Source organism: Schistocerca serialis, chromosome 1, assembly GCF_023864345.2.
Source record: "Schistocerca serialis cubense isolate TAMUIC-IGC-003099 chromosome 1, iqSchSeri2.2, whole genome shotgun sequence".
NCBI lineage: Eukaryota > Metazoa > Arthropoda > Insecta > Orthoptera > Acrididae > Schistocerca > Schistocerca serialis.
The window spans coordinates 873,416,862-873,433,580 of record NC_064638.1 but is presented as its reverse complement, the minus strand read 5'-3'; positions in this window follow the sequence as shown (position 1 = coordinate 873,433,580).

The window sequence follows — 16,719 nt, the reverse complement described above, 5'->3', positions numbered from 1 at the left end:
AGGGCCCAATTAACTTCTCCAGAATACGTTTAAACGATTGCTTTTAAAACACCAGGATTTAGAGTAACGGCTGAAGGCCTTACTTAAGTAAAAATACAATATCTTCTCGGCTAAAGGCCGAAATAATATTTCAGATCAGCCAAGGAAATTCTTTAAAGCCAAGCATTTACAAATTCCGGCTAAAGGCCAGACTAAGGAAAATTTAAGTTAATTCTTCGGCTGAAAGCCCAAATAAAAAAAATTTCTTTACATAATAAAAGAGGGACTTTAAAGATAAGCCTTTACGCAGTACAACATAAAAACATCTTAGGATATCTTGAAGTATCTTGTCAGTTAAAGTCCCAAACAGTTACTCAAAAATGATTAAAGACAATCCTAAGATAAACATTTACAGAACGCGGCCGAAGGCCGTTTCAAGAATTCAAGATAATTAAAGAGAAACCTTACAGACAAGGATGTACATCGATAGATTCTGAAACAAACGTGGCTGAAGGCCTAAATGCAGAACAACAAGAATTTTAAATGAAACACAGGTGAAGCCCTAATCTTAAAGGTGTTATGAAGTTCGGCTGAAGGCCATATACTAAACATAAAACAAACAATATTAATACACGGCTGAAGGCCTGGCACAGTACCTGAAACCAAATAAAATGACAATCACAAACAACAAACAGTGGTGCTCAGAAGTGTTCCAAGGGTCGGCCTGGGGAGGAAACTCTAACCACAGTTCAGGTGAGACAGACAGCCAAGCGTAACACTAAACAATCGGGTTGCAGCACGACCTACAGACGGCTGACGAACCAACCAACCGCCCAATCAATTCCCATCCACCCAACCACCAGCACGACAACCGAAAGTACAAGCGAAGACGAGGATCGCAGCAGGGTTACGCGTTAATAATTGGCGTATAAACACAGTCAAGGCACAATAAACACTCAAAGGGAAAAGAGAACAACACCAAGCTGTCGAACTACACGCTGTGCCGGACGGCATGAACACGGCTAGGAAAACACACCGCTGCAAAACTACACTAACGACCAGGGCAGGTAACCGGAATGTTAATGACGACGAGACAGAGATACAGCTGGTGCATTTCACTAATAAATTATAATAATTTCAATGGTTAAACACCATACAGGGAGACGGCTGCAAACTTTTGCCGACTCCAACACACCATCGCATTGCTGCATGCGGGGACAGCCCAGGATGCAACAACCAGCAATCAACGAAGAGATGTCACAACGGTTGAGCTTTCATGATGGTATGCAGGTGTGGTGGGCGACGAACTCAGCAGTTTTCGCAGCTAGTGCCACACAACTCCGACCGCGCGTACACTCCGGCCAGATCACACACCGCAAAGACTTGCTCGTTCAGATAGTAACTGAGGGAGGAATAAGACGCCACTCGAAGGTGACAAAATTCCCGAAAGGAAAAGAAACGGCATTAACGCGAGCCGACCACGGCTCAGTTGTTTTGCCCTTTCTATATGCTGAGTCGGTCCTTCGAAAATCACTGCTTTTCCGATTTCTTCAGATTTTCCATGCAGCCATTCCACCTTAGGTTCCGTGCATTTCGTATTTATTTCCTTCCTAAATGACTTGTATTTTGTATTCATGAATCTTTTTGGACATTTTTGAACTTCGTTTTTTCATCGTTTTTTCATCGATAAACTGAAGTATTTCTTCTGTTAGCTATGGTTTCTCTGTGTCACCTTCTTTACACCTATGTTTTTCTTTCCAACTTCCGTGTTTGCCCTTTGTAGAGATGTTCATTCTTCTTCAGCTTCAGTGGCTACTGAGCTACTCCTTATCACAGTATCTATAGCATCAGAGAACTTCAAGCGTATCTCTTCATTCCTTAGTATTTCTGTATCCAATTTCTTTGTGCATTGTTTTTCCTGGCCAGTCTCTTTAACTTTATCCTACTCTTCATCACTAGTAAATTGTTATCTAAGTCTATATCTCCCCCTGGGTACTCTTTAAAATCCAGTATCTGATTTCGGAATCTCTGCCTGCCCGTAATGTAATTAACTACAATCTTCCCGTATCTCTCGGCCTTTTCCAAATGTACCTCCTCCTCTTGTGATAATTAAACAGAGCTGAAATTTATTGCAGAATTCAATTATCGTTTCCCCTCTTTCATTCCTTGTACCATATCCCTTTCTTCTGTTCACTGTTCGACACCAGCATTCCAATGACCCATGACTATTAGATTTTCATCACCCTTTACGTACTGAATTATCTGCTCAGTATCCCCATATACGTTGTGTGCCTCTTCATCTTCAGCTTGGGACATCAGCGTGTATAGATGAACTATTTTTATCGGTGTCAGTCTGCTGTCAATTACGATGGTAACAATCCTGTCACTGATCGGTTCTAAGTCAATCACTCTCTGCCGTACCTCCTGCTGCTGTTGAGAGTATCCTATACTCATCTGATGAAAAACGCTTGTGTTCTTTCCATTTCACTTCACTGACCGCTACTGTATCTAGATTGAACATTAGCATTTCCCTTTTCAGATTTTCTAGCTTCTCAACCACGTTCAAACTTCCGACGTTCCACGCCCCGACTCTTAGAACGTTATCCCTTCGTTGGTTATTCAGTCTTTTTCTCATGGTTACCTCCCCCCCCCCCCTTGCCAGTCCCCTCCAAGAGATCCGAATGGGGGACTAGTCCGGAATCTTTTAACACTCAAGAGCTCATCATAATACCTTTTACAAGCCATATGTGCTGTCGGTACACATCATGTGGCTTTAATGCATTGATTTCCAATGTCCTTCTGCATCCTCATGCCGTTGATCATAGCTGATTCTTCTGCCTTTAGGGACTGTTTTCAACCCGAAGGGTAAGAGAGTGCGCTGAACCTCTGTTTGTCCTTCCGTTCTTTTTGGGAAGGTTGTTGGCTAAATGAGGTTGACTTCTTACGCCGAAAGTATTCGGCCGACCCTGCTGATAACTTTTATTCAATATTTAAAGGGTTGTGGGTCCGGATCCCAGATCTAAGACATTTTGATTACTAATCGCCGTTTTTGGGAGGGAAAGGGGGATAGATGGCCCCGGGGACAAAGGGCACAGGGGTCATTTTAAAAGGTCTGGTGATAATGTCTCCGTCGCCGGTAACATATGGAAGGGATAATGTCCACAGGAGAATATTGATTTATTTATAGACAAGAAGTAAATCCGCCTTTCCTACGAGCCCTGAACAGAACGATAAATGCGATTCTTCTGTCTTTTTCCTTTACTTGCCAAGAGATGGAGGATATAGAAGTAGATAGAAACTGGCTTGCTGATACTACAACGGTTGGACAAAAATATTGAAACGCATATTTGAACATAAATGGTTGCACTGTTTTACGTGGCCACCAACGGCACCTGCAGAATCTCCTCAACACGTTGCCAGTGTCAGTCGTGATTACAACAGTATTCCGGGGAATAGTGAGTGCATTACCTTGGAGCTCGTTGCAATCGAACGTATATAAATAATTATTGGTGCTCGTATGGCAGGTGTTTTCGTAACGAAGATAGCCGAGATTTTCGGTGTTTCAAAAGGTCCCGTATCGAAGATTTATACCGCATACAGGGAAAGCGGAGAGACATCATCCGCTAAGTCACAACGAGGACGAAAATGTGTGTTAAGTGGTCGTGACAGTCGGCATTGAAGAGGGCTGTCATGAAGAATAAGGGGACGACTGTTGCGGATGTCAGCGCACGACTCAATATACGAGAGGCATTCAATAGGTAACACTCATTTCCCACCCAGTTCAGAAGGCGATGTGGAGTTTGTTGTGAGACACAGTGGAAAATTCGCGTTTCAGCCCCTATAGTTTCGTGAAGTTCCGACAAGTGGCTGAGCTGTACGTAGCCTTCAAAATGGCGTCTGTAACGGAGGTGTGTTCCATGCAGAGAGGTGTCACTGAGTTCCCTTGGGTGGAAATCGAGAGCATTGCAGATATTCACAGGCGCTTGCAGCATGTCTACGGAGACCTGACAATGAACAAGACCACGGAGAGCCGTTGGGCGGGTTGTTTGTCATCACCGCAACGAAGTCGCGCAAATCTGCCTGATCTTCCGCATGCTCTCCGGGCGCACACAACTATTACTCCTGCAATGTTTTGGAACGAGCTGACACTCTCATTTGAGGTGATACCTGGACCACAACAACACACCTCGCTCATAAACTGGGCGTCTCGTCCACCAGTTGGGGTAATCAAAGCCGTATACTTGCCGTCTAACGCAATACCATAAGAGCAACGAAACCAAAAGAGTGGGGAATAATATGTTGTATTGGAATCCTGATTAAACCACCCTGATTTCAGAAAAAAACGTATTTGATTACGTACTGAACCTCCTTCGTCTCACTCTCGAATCCTGTCAGCACCAAAACAACTCGAAGAGAGCTCCATAAGCAGCGAATTTGAGGGCAAGGTGGAAGTCCTAAACCACTCATCATTGACGCAGATGCCTGTAGAAGGGAAACGTGATGCCAAAGCCATAAAACCTGGGATTTTAAACAATGGAGGAAAGTCTGATTTGGTCAGAAGAGTCTTGTTTCACACCGTTTCCAACTTCTGGCCTAGTTTACATCCAAAGAATGAGAGACGCCGGTGGTTCGGTGATGATGTGGGCAACCACATCCGGGTATTGTATGGTTACTCTGCAGCATCGCAGTACTGCCAAAGATTATGTGACTATTTTAGGTGATAAGATCCATTTCACAGTACAATGTTCGTTCCCCAGTGGTGATGCTATGTTCCAAGAGGACAGGGAGCTTGTTCACACAGCTCGCGTCGTCCATGACTGATTTTGTGAGCTGGAGGATGAATTGGCGCATCTCCAGTGGCCACCACAGTCGGCAGATCTCAATACTGTTGCGACTTTGCGGTATACTTCGAACATAAATGTGGCTGATCGCCATCGACCTCTAGAATTGTTACCTGAACTTGCCACTATTTTGGTGAATAATGGTATAATATTCACTTGAAAACAGTACAGGACCTGTATTTATCCATCCTGAGACAACTTGAATCTGTTCTGAATGCCAACGAGTTTCCTACACCTTTTTAGACATAGTGATGTGTCTTTTTTTTACTGTTTCCATATTTTCTCCATATTTTGCAAGTACAGCGATATCTGTAGATACCGCGACCTCGAGAGAGAGTGGTTTGAACAAAACAAAACTCGGGTGATTTATAGAGCAGTATTCAAGCACTGAATGACGAAGACTGCAGGGAACTGGCATATATGTTGTCTCAGCAGGGCCTTCACTTGCGTCACTCGGAATGAAAAGCGTTACAGCATGCTTATTCATCGAAGAGTCTCCAAACGAACTGTAAATGAAGTGAAATTGTAAGGGCAAGTAAACGTTTCCAACATCAAAAGTTGCAATGTCAGTAAGTGTGTGAGTTTGAACAGAATGAGATGGCTGGTTCTTTGGTAACGGCTTTCTCGGGACATGGCAGTGTAATATACACCATCTTGAAAATGCTCCCATCAGAGGAAAAAAAATGCTGACATGTACCTGTTTATTTGAAAGATTCTCTCTAAAACATGGTACACCAGCTGCCTCAGTCTCCGTTCCTCAGCACCTTTAAAGATTTAAAAACTTGCGGCATGCAAACATATTTGCGCTTTTTTCAACACGCAGCTCACCTCAAACTCCGCGATTGTTTGGTCTGCTGTCACAGTTCGTTGAATCTTGAACGAACTGTGACGGAGGCCCGAAGGACAGGGGACTGACGTACTGGGACATGCATTGAAACTATGAAACAGTGCATTGATAATGGCTTCGCACTAACCAGAATCTGGATTTGCTTAACATAACCTGAAAGGAAAGGACGACTGATTGCTGTACTTCATATCACAGTCATATCACAGTCGCTGATTGCATCCACATTCCTAATGAAAGGTAACTTTATAATTATTGATTTTGAGCATTGACTGGGAATAGTCATTATGTGATGGGATGACCCAGCTGTTGCCGGTAATACTGGATATTCTTATTTGCTGCACAATCAACGAATATCCTTCTATTGACTAACGCGTCGTACTGATCTGTCACCGCTCTATCGACTAGACATACAAAAATTCTCTTTAATCAGTATTTTTATGTTCTCAGTAAATACAGATATTTTCTAACGTCGAAGGACACATTCCATTAGCCGTCTGTTCTCAGATTGACACCAGATCCATATACAAAAATTGGAGTGGAAACATCTCCAAAAACAAAAGTGAAAATACTATGCAAGACGACGCTCATGAAGGATATCCGCTACGTAAGTTCTTCACTTCTACTTGCATATCCTTACTGTGCAAACCACTATAAGGTACATGGCAGAGGACACTTGCTGTTTCACCAGTTATTGGGACTCTTTCCATTCAAGCATAGCTATCAGAAAGAATTTTTAAAGGCCTCTGTGTGCGCAGTAACCAATTTAATCTTGCCATCGCGCCCTTCGGGACTGACAGATAGGGGGCTGCTACATGTTTCTGAATTCAATATTTAAAGCTGATTCATGAAACTTAGTAAGTAGATTTTCTTGCTGTAGTTTGCGTCTATCTTTACGTGTTGCCACATAAGTATCTTCAATATCTCCGTGACACTCTTGCACGAGTCAGACAAACCAGTGACAATTCGTGCTGCTCTTTTCTGTATAGGTTCAGTATCTCCTGTCGGTTCTGTTTGACACGGGTCCCATGAACTTCACCAACATTTTGGGATGGACCGCACGAGTAAACTGTATGCATCCCACTTGTTACACTGATTGCATTTCCGTAGAATTCTATCAATGAATCAAAGCCTCCCACCTACTTTTGCTGCGAGTGAACCTATGTGATCGTTCCATTTCATAGGCATACACTTTGGTGCACCGTGGTGTTAGTATGAGTTGACCGATCGCATGTGTGGCTCGTCCATATTGTAGTCATAGGATACTAAGTTCATAGTTTTCTGAAAGGCATAATTTTATGTTACTGAACGTTTGAAGCAGTGTGCCAATCTTTGCACAATTCTGAATTCGTATCAAGCTCTGACTGAATATCTGTACATCTTTCCCCAGACAATACTTCATCTGCGAAAAGCCTAAAGTCACTATAAATACTGTCTGACAGCTCATTAATACGCAGTATGAACAGCAAGGGACCCAACACACTTCCTTGTAGCAGGTCTGAAGATAATTCTGCTATACCTGTAGACGTCTCTCTGTCCAAGATAACATACTACATTCTCCCAACCAAGGAATCCTCAATCCCTCAACAAATTTCGCTTGATACCTCACACGACCATACTTTCGACAACAAGCGTAGATGTGATACTGAGTGAAATCCTTTACAGAAATCAAGAAATACCGTATCTGACTGCCTTAATCCATGGCTTTCGGGATGTCATACGAGAAAAGTGGCAGTTGGATTTCACATGATCGATGTTTTTGGAATTCAGGCTGGCTGACATGGAGGAGGTTATTACGTTCGAGATATCTCATTAAGCTTGAGCTCAGAATGTGTTCTAATACTCTGCAACAAACGGATGTCATCGATATAGGACGATAATTTGTGGATCATTTCTGCTACCCTTCTTGTAGACAGGCGTGATCTACCTTTCTTTCAACTAACAGGCACTGTTTTCTGTTCGGGGGATATGCGGCAGATTATACGTCCAATTGAAGGAGGGTCTAACTTAGCCGCAATTACGGTATTGAATCTGATAGGGATTTCATCGGATCTTGGGCCATTGTTCAGTTTGGTCGATGAACTCAACACCACAGACTCTAATATCTGCTTCATTTTTGTAGCGGTGCGAGAATTACACTGTGCCGATACCGCGTAATTTCCCTTTGTAAAGGAACATTTTAAGACTGAGTTCTGCGCGTCTTCTTTTGCCTTGTACCTCAATTTCAGTTCCTGTCTTGTTCATTAGTGTCTGTACACTGACTTCCGTACTGCTATATCCTTTACGAGCCTACATGCCCATAATTTCTTTGGGTCTTATGAAACATCTTTCGATAGTATTTTGCTTCGAAAACCATTGAAGGGTTTATGCATTGTCCTCTTGACAACCAAATACGTTCCACTCAGCGTCTCCCTATCTATAGCTCTATGCTTTGTTCTGCATCTGCTACGCAGTAATTAGTCTCTGTTTTTTAAAAAGATCCTTTACAATGACTGTGTACCACAGAGGGTCAGTCGCATCATAAACTGTTGTATTAGGTACAATCTATCAAGTTCTTTGCCAACTACTCTTCTAAACCTGACCCTTTGTGATTCTACATGTTCGCCTCCAGAGATAAATGTTTCGAGTTGGTTATTGAGGTATGACACTGCTGCCTCTTTACCTAGTCTGCTTAACATATAAAACATTCTGTCTGTTTTTGGTTCCCCTTGTACTTTGGTAGACATTGTTGCTGCAGCTGCCACATAGTCACTGATAACTGTTTCATTGTGGACACCCCCGAAGATGTCATGTCAATTTCTTCATTAGGTCATACATATTTCCATCATGAGTCAGCCTCCGAACAATCTGTTTCGAGTCGTTCTGAGGGAAGGCATTTAGTAGTATTTTGCAAGACGCCTTGTCACCCCTACCACTTGCAAAACAGTAATTTTCCCAATTTATTGTTCAACGATTGAAGTCTTCACGATGATAGTATGATTTTAGGGAACTTTTGAACCATTGAGTTGAGCTTCCCTCAAAATTATTCTACTACATCTAGAGGTCAGCCCAGGTGTTGGTAGAAGGACCGAATTATAACTTTATGTATTCTTCAGATACTGAGGCTTGCTCAGACAATCTCGCATGCATCAGTTTCCATCTCAGTATATTCGAATTTCTTATTTATTGAGACATATGCAACACCTCCATTTGCCATTAGCCTAGCCTATCGATATAAATGTAGATTTTCCCCAATAATCTTACTCCTATCAATTTAGGGTTTTAACCAGTTTTCTCTATCTGGTATTATATGAGCACCATTGCTCTTTAGGAGCGCATCAAACTCTGACACGTCGTTGTGGAATTTTTTGCAGTTTAACTCTCGGGTTTGATACTTTCCCTATTAGGGGGCATTTCTTTGGATCTTACCCTGGCAGTTCTGGATCCCATATACCTGACATTACCTGGGCTACATGGAGAGCCTCCTAATCTAAAACGCCCTTGTGTGTACCCACGTACATTTCCTAATCTAAAACGCCCATGTGTGTACCTACTTACATTCTGGTCTATGGTTCGCAGTCTCTGATGTATAGTGCACACATGATCTATTTAGGGGGACCACATAGTTCTCAACCCCACGGGACTTTGCTTGTTAGAGAATCTTTTAACTCCCTGGTTCACTCTTTCCACTCACCTCAGAAACAGAGGGTCATGATCAGTTCTTGGGACACTGCTGTAAATTGTGAGATTCAGTGAAAATTCATGAGCAAGGCTTGTCTCGTCAACCTTCTCTGCCAGTCACTGGAATGATCCAAGTATGACCTCTGAGCCCATATGAGAGGCATCATTTGTTCTAATGTGTGCTCCAGTCTGCCGTTCTTTGCATATTGTTCCCTCACTTTCTGCTGAAACAGCAGCTTCAACATGCTGAGTGAGGCCTCCAAGTATAGACACTAGGAGCAGCTGGTGTTCCTTCCCATCCACTACTGCCATTTCCCAAAGGTGCACCATCTTTCGCTGTACGGTTGAACTGCCGACAATTAACGGATCAAAACCCTTTCGCTTCCCTTCTCTTGACACAGCACACAGCAGGTTTCTCAGTGGCTAAAGTGAGTCTCATTAGCTTGGTTTCAGTTTCAGTGGAAAACAGCACCTCGAACGTGTTGGTTAGGGCGATGGGAAAAGCACAATGAGTTATCCGTGGTCTCTCTCTGTTTCACCCGCGCAGGACGCCTAGTCCTACCACTCTCCACCTCTCACAGTCAAGTGGACGAGTAGTGATGCAGACATCTCTTTCTGTAGAGGAGAAAGCGCCTACACGAGAGGAAGGTAAATGAGGTATCTTTGATTTTTCCCTTACACAACTCACAGGAGCCCTCCTAACACACCCATTTGCAGCATGTTTCAATTATTTGATAGAACTCAGGATGATTTGCAGCTGCTTACAAACGTCAGCTAACTCATCCTGTATTCAAAACCACCATTCGTAATGAGCTGCAGTGTTTCTCAGAACATTAAACAAATAATTTAAAAATAAGCTTGCTGATTCTCTTGTTTGTTGATCTGTTAGGGGAATCTGTAAATATTAGTAATTCCCTTTACGTATTGAAGCAGTTAGTACGAAAAACTAGATTTCTATTAGGATAACACGAAAACCTGGGATAGAACGTACTATTTTCCTGAAACTTTTTGACGTTATATTCGCTAACAAATTGGAAAACAGGGTCGATTTACGATAAATGCACACAGAATACACTACGAAGAAAAGGTAAAATAAATGTTACGTGATGTGTTAGTTGTATTGTGTGCTACAATAACAGCAAATCACAAACGCGATTTGCTACGAAATATGTGATGCCAAGCACTCGCAACTTCCGAAAATCGTCGACAATATATGTTTATTCAGATTAACATACACTGAATTTCTTTAAACAAGGATATTAATGCTGAGATAGTATAACGCATATGTTCTAACAGATTATATATCATAAAATACGATTTTCATAGCACTCTAAGATACAAAATATACCACGACATACGCACGAGTTTTAACACTGTCAAGGCGAAAAGCACTTCTAAATTGTACTGAACGCTTTTGGTCGTGTGTTTTAGAAGGTAAATAATCTGGCAGATGTAATTTTTATCGAACACAAACTAAACATCAGAGTCCGCTTGTATATATAAATACTCGGATAACTGAATAAACACGAGAACTGCACGGACTGAATCAGTGCCTGTGTCGCAGTTACTCGTACGCTGGAAGACTCTCTGTCTCTCGCTGTAGCTGTACTTTGAATTTAGAGATAATCGGACGTCGAGACGCTGTTGATTCACGAAAACGCCAATCACCGAGATAAGTTTGCACTTGGAGCACAGTCCTGTCAGAAAGTATTAAAAGTAATCGGGTTATCGTATCCTGCCTTCTTGCAATGACTTCTAAAAGTATTGCCACAAGACAAACGGAAACGTGGATTCACATTTCGACACGAGCATACTTTACAACAAAATATTCTCATCGTAAATCCTTTATCGTGGATGACCTGGGTCTTCCTGTTTATGGGTAGGAGAAGTAAAGATACCTTTGTTAGTAGTCTGAAATAGAACGGGTATTGTTTCACAACAGTCATATTCATTTATAGAGTCAGGTACTGTGCCGATCGTTTGTGATAGGCCGTCTTCGTCACTTAGTGTGCAGATCTTGAACAGTTTGTCGATTTCTCAACAGCAACTATTGTCACTCACTGAATCAAATGTTATCAGTAATTTAGAATCCGGAAGTAGTTATCAGCGTCTCCTCAGGCCAATAACAGTGATTATTGGCTTTAGTTCTTTCCCAGCGTTTACACCCCACAGTAGTGTAGATACTCACGTGAAGGCTCTCTGATGGGATGCCCCAAACAGTGAACCCCTCAGACATGGCTCTTCTGATCTCTCAGTTTCTCCGTCTGCTCGTTCCACTAGAAGAAATGTGGTCCGTGATGACACATACCGGCTATCATTTTACAGTGTCGGGAGCCTGTCTGATTTCTCACATAGGGTAGAATCTTCAGGCGTGCGCGTACTTTAGGACACAGGTTCCCCACCTGAGACCACGGGGCAAGGAAATTTGGGAGCGCAACCAAGCAGGATCTATCCGGTTTGACGTATAAGACAAAATGTTTTATCTCGTGCTTGGAGAACGTGTTCAACAGATATGTGCAGGGAGTCTTTCTTGTTCTTCCTCTTATTACTTGTAGGCAGTAGATCTCGCAACCCTGGATAACACAGTACTTAAAATTTCCAATTTCAGTGGCCGAGCGTTGTGTACACAGTGGGCACTGTGTGTCAACAGTTGCGGCATGGCTCGTAAGCGAGTACGGTAGGCAAGCAGGCCAGCAGTAACAGTAAGCTCAGCGAGGCAGTGTGTGAATGCGAGTGATTCAGCAGAAAGCGTGCGACACAGACAGAACCAAGCAAGCCTCGATAGGCCTTCGTAACGTTATGCAAGAAGCGTGATTCGCTTCACTCATTGTGGGTTTGTCAAGAGGGCCAATGTATTGAAACAAATCGTTAAGCAAACACAGCAATGTGAGAGACTGTTGACTGCTAGGAATAAAGGGAGATGGTTTAGTCATTATGAATAACGTCTAATAGCAAAACTCCTTCCCCAACACCAACCAACAGGTCAGTAGACACTTTATCAGAAGGATTGATGTCATTCGCCTCATTCCCACTCGATTCTCTCTTTGGTGTTAGGTAACAGTTTGTGCAATACAGTGCCACTTCTCCAGTACATCTCCGGCACACTGTTGGGCGAGGAAGGCTACATCTTTGTGACCTGCCACGAGGCATCTTCGAGACCGGTATGACAACTGCCACTGATGAGCACAAAAGAGACCATCACCATGACACCGAGCTGGGACACGAGGTACTTTAATGTCACCGCCTCTGATCCACCACCAGCTTTCTGAAGGGTGGATCAGGTTCAGCGAACAGCATGACATTATGACAATGCAGTCACCTGATGGGCACTAGCGTCGATCATAACGACAGCCTACAACTCAGCAAGATGGAGTGCCTGGTAGAACAGTAGTGTCGGGCATCATGGCAGCCAACAACTCCACGACATGGTGTGGGAAGGCAGTCGCAAGAGAGACCCAGCACTCCTTCATCCTCTAAGACGTCCAGTCAGAGGACCACACCAGCAGACGACACTGAGGGTCCATCCCATAGGGCTAGCACAGAATAGAAGGTGCTGTTGTTCAAAATTATTGTATAAACATGTGTCATAATTGATCCTCCTGTAACCGCATCTGCCTAAGCGTCCAGGAATCTACCACGACCATCCTGAGCACAGTAGAGGCACCAGCTGGACGTGCTGGCCACTGCAATATTATGCTGTAGGTGACATGCATCTGGGCTTCTATCGGACCTGTGGCAGTAATCGAAGGTGCAATGATAGCTGTGAACTGCATTTTCTGATGCCAACTTTTCGACTTCTACTGAGATAATTTGCAGCTTTTTTTGTGAATATTCAGTTCTGTTTGTACAACTGTGGCACTGGAATGGTTTGTTAACTGGATTTCGTATGTGCCTGTACCCACTGCCACAGTTTTATACTTTCGTGGTACTTCAGTATGAATTTGGGTTTCACATAGACACAGACCGTTTCGAGACCAAAAGTGCATAATATCTCTGTAATTCGTGACGATTTGGATATGCTCGTGTTATGATTATTTTCTTTTATTCAATACGACTTTTGTCGTAAGGTTATTATGACAAGGTGTGATTCGTGTGTACGTTAGTTTGTTGACCACAACAGAAACATAAGAGAGAAAATTAATAATCAGCAATATAGTCTCCCACATTATCTAAACGAGTTTGACGGTATTTGAATAATGTTCCGGCTTCGAGTGTGTTGAAATCTCTTACTTTGGAGTTGAAGAGGGCCGTAAAGCCAAATTTGAAGCACATTTGCCGGCCGCTGTGGCCGAACGCTTCTAAGCGCTTCAGTCTGGAAGCCCGCTGCTGCTAGTGTCGCAGTATTTGATGTGGTTTACGAAATATATCCAGCGGTAACGTTAGGTAACTCACCCCATGTATATATATATATATATATATATATATATATATATATATATATGTGTGTGTGAGAGCCGGCCGGTCTGGCCGTGCTTATCTAGGCGCTTCAGTCTGGAGCCGCGTGACCGCTACGGTCGCAGGTTCGAATCCTGCCTCGGGCATGGATGTGTGTGATGTCCTTAGGTTAGTTAGGTTTAAGTAGTTCTAAGTTCTAGGGGACTGATGACCTCAGATGTTAAGTCCCATAGTGCTCAGAGCCATTTGAACCATTTTGAAGCACATTTTCCGCATTGTTACTCGATAAGGACCGTAATATGTAAAATTTCGGGGGTGCTAAATCATAAGAACAGCAGAGTAATAGCGGACATTATCATGGAGTAGCAGTACCTGATGCAGTCTACTTGACCGTTTTTCCTTTACTGTGACCGCGAGTCGGCTCAGTTGTTGAGAGCAGATGGCAGTTACGATGGACGTACCTGTGGAAGCAGTCCATAGTACACAACACATTTTTTGTGCCAGGAGATTCATAACATTACCTTTGTGGACTTACGAAGGTTGTTAAGATGATTTTATTAGAAGTAATAATTTATTTTAATGGAGTTAACACGAAGAATCATGTCTTCTCACTAGTTATGATGATTTGAATGAGAGAACTCGGTACCCTTACAGCCTTGTCCATGGACTTGTTGGTTCAAATCACCATCTGATCATCTTCCTTTAGATTTGCCACGATTTTCCTAAACGGCGTAAAGTAAATGCTGGTATGGTTCCTTTGAGAGGACGCGGCCAGTTTACTTCCCTATCCTTCCCGCCACATCTTCAATTCCCGCGTTGTCGTTGGTATTTCCTTGAATTATGAACCTTCCACATTGAGTGTGACGAATAATGAACTTTAAAACAATCGTTCTTGAAACCACAAATGTCACCACCTACGGCCAGTCACCCCTTGAGTTATCCATATTGAAAGCGAAAAAAATGTCACAAGTGTTAGACTTTTTCCGTGCGTTGCACGTTTTCCTACCGCTTAAACGACTCTCTTCATAATCTTCAAACGTGAAATACTCAGTATGTCAGCACAAGCAAAATCCTAGAACTTTAAATTAAAAATCACCGTTGATAAATAGAGTTATAACCACCAGCGTGAGCCGGCCGGTGTGGCCGTGCGGTTCTAGGCGCTACAGTCTGGAACCGAGCGATCGCTACGGTCGCAGGTTCGAATCCTGCCTCGGGCATGGATGTGTGATGTCCTTAGGTTAGTTAGGTTTAATTAGTTCTAAGTTCTAGGCGACTGATGACCTCAGAAGTCGTCGGTTAGTGCTCAGAGCCATTTGAACCACCAGCGTGACGGCACGCCAAACAAAAACGCCGCGAATACACTTGTTGTAGCTGGGATTCAGAGTCTAAAATACTTTTTACGGACATCATCTTTACGCCAGTGGCTGTAATAAGTTTTTATTGCACTATTGCAATTTCGGCCTTAGGCGATTATCATAATGTCAGCACTTGATAATGGTATAAGGCCGATATTGCAATAGTGCAATAAAAACTTATTACAGTCACTGGCGTAAAGATGATGTCCTTCGAAAAAACCACGAATATTATTGCGGACCACCTGCGTTCATTCACGCTTGACGTCTTCCCCGACGCCGAAGGCATCTCCGTGCAGGATGACTCTCGGTGTCACAAGGCCACAACGACGGTGCAGCTGTGTGAGGAGGATGATAGTGAACTCAGGTTGGTACTCTGTCCATCAACTTCGCCTCATACGAACACGATGGAACACATCTGAGCCGGCCGGAGTGGCCGAGCGGTTCTAGGCGCTACAGTCTGGAACCGCGCGACCGCTACGGTTGCAGGTTCGAATCCTGCTTCGGGTATGGATGTGTGTGATGTTCTTAGGTTAGTTAGGTTCTAAGTTCTAGGGGACCGATGACCTCAGGAGTCAAGTCGCATAGTGCTCAGAGCCATTTGAACCATTTTTGAACACATCTGAGAAACGGTCGACCGCCAGCTCAGCGCCAACAGTTCAAGGGCCGTATTTTACGAGAACTGCGTAGTGTGTGCGTAGACATCAGGAGCCATATGTCTCTGGAAACCTACCAAGAACTTGCACAGTTCATGCAACGCAGAATCGCTGATGTACTGAGTTCCTAATTTATACCAACCGGCTATGAGGCAGGTTGTCATAGTGTTTTGCTCATTGGTGGATCTCCATCACGTGTTGAGTTAGTTTAGGCGCCGTTGTCACGCAGATCTCTGGACGTCGTACGTTAATGCCTAAAAGACTTGTTGCCTGTTGAGAGAATCTACTTTGTGTGAATGTGAGTTGTTGCGTCCTCTAAACCATACGTCATCTGATGTAGTTCACCCTGACGGCAGAGGCGTTCGGCCCTTAATGAGGACTTGCCTACCAGTCCAGATAATAATAGTGTATTCTCACGACTCCTCTATTCATTAATAGGGTAGATATTTAATCGTGTTCTAGGATGGATATTTACATAAGGGTGAAACCTTCCCGTCTCTTCGATATCTCTTTTGTTACGCAAATTTCCCTTCTACAATAGCCTATGAAACCTTCCCTTAGGATTTCTATCTCTTGCTTAATAATAACAAATGAAATCTTCCCTTTGAAATTAATTCTCTTTCTCAATAATAATAAGTGCAATCTTCGCATACAAATTTAAATTCTGCTTATTAAAAGTGATTTGCTGATTATTTCGATGAAACATAGAATGTGTCGTCGTCGTGGCTCTCAGTCGTTACCTGCAATAACCCAAAACTGTTCCTTACCTTTTTTTATTGTTACTGGATCGCCATCTGACTGCTACATCGAACTGCGACATGAATATACTAACTCTGTTTTACTATACTCTATTAGCTGCTGCTGGGCTGTCATAATAAGTGGCTGTATTTATTACCAAAGCTGACGTTGTTCTTTAATAGCAAAGCTGACGTTATTCTTTAATTAATTTGAATGAAGTTACGTAAATCATAGTTAAACTTTTTATTGAGAAC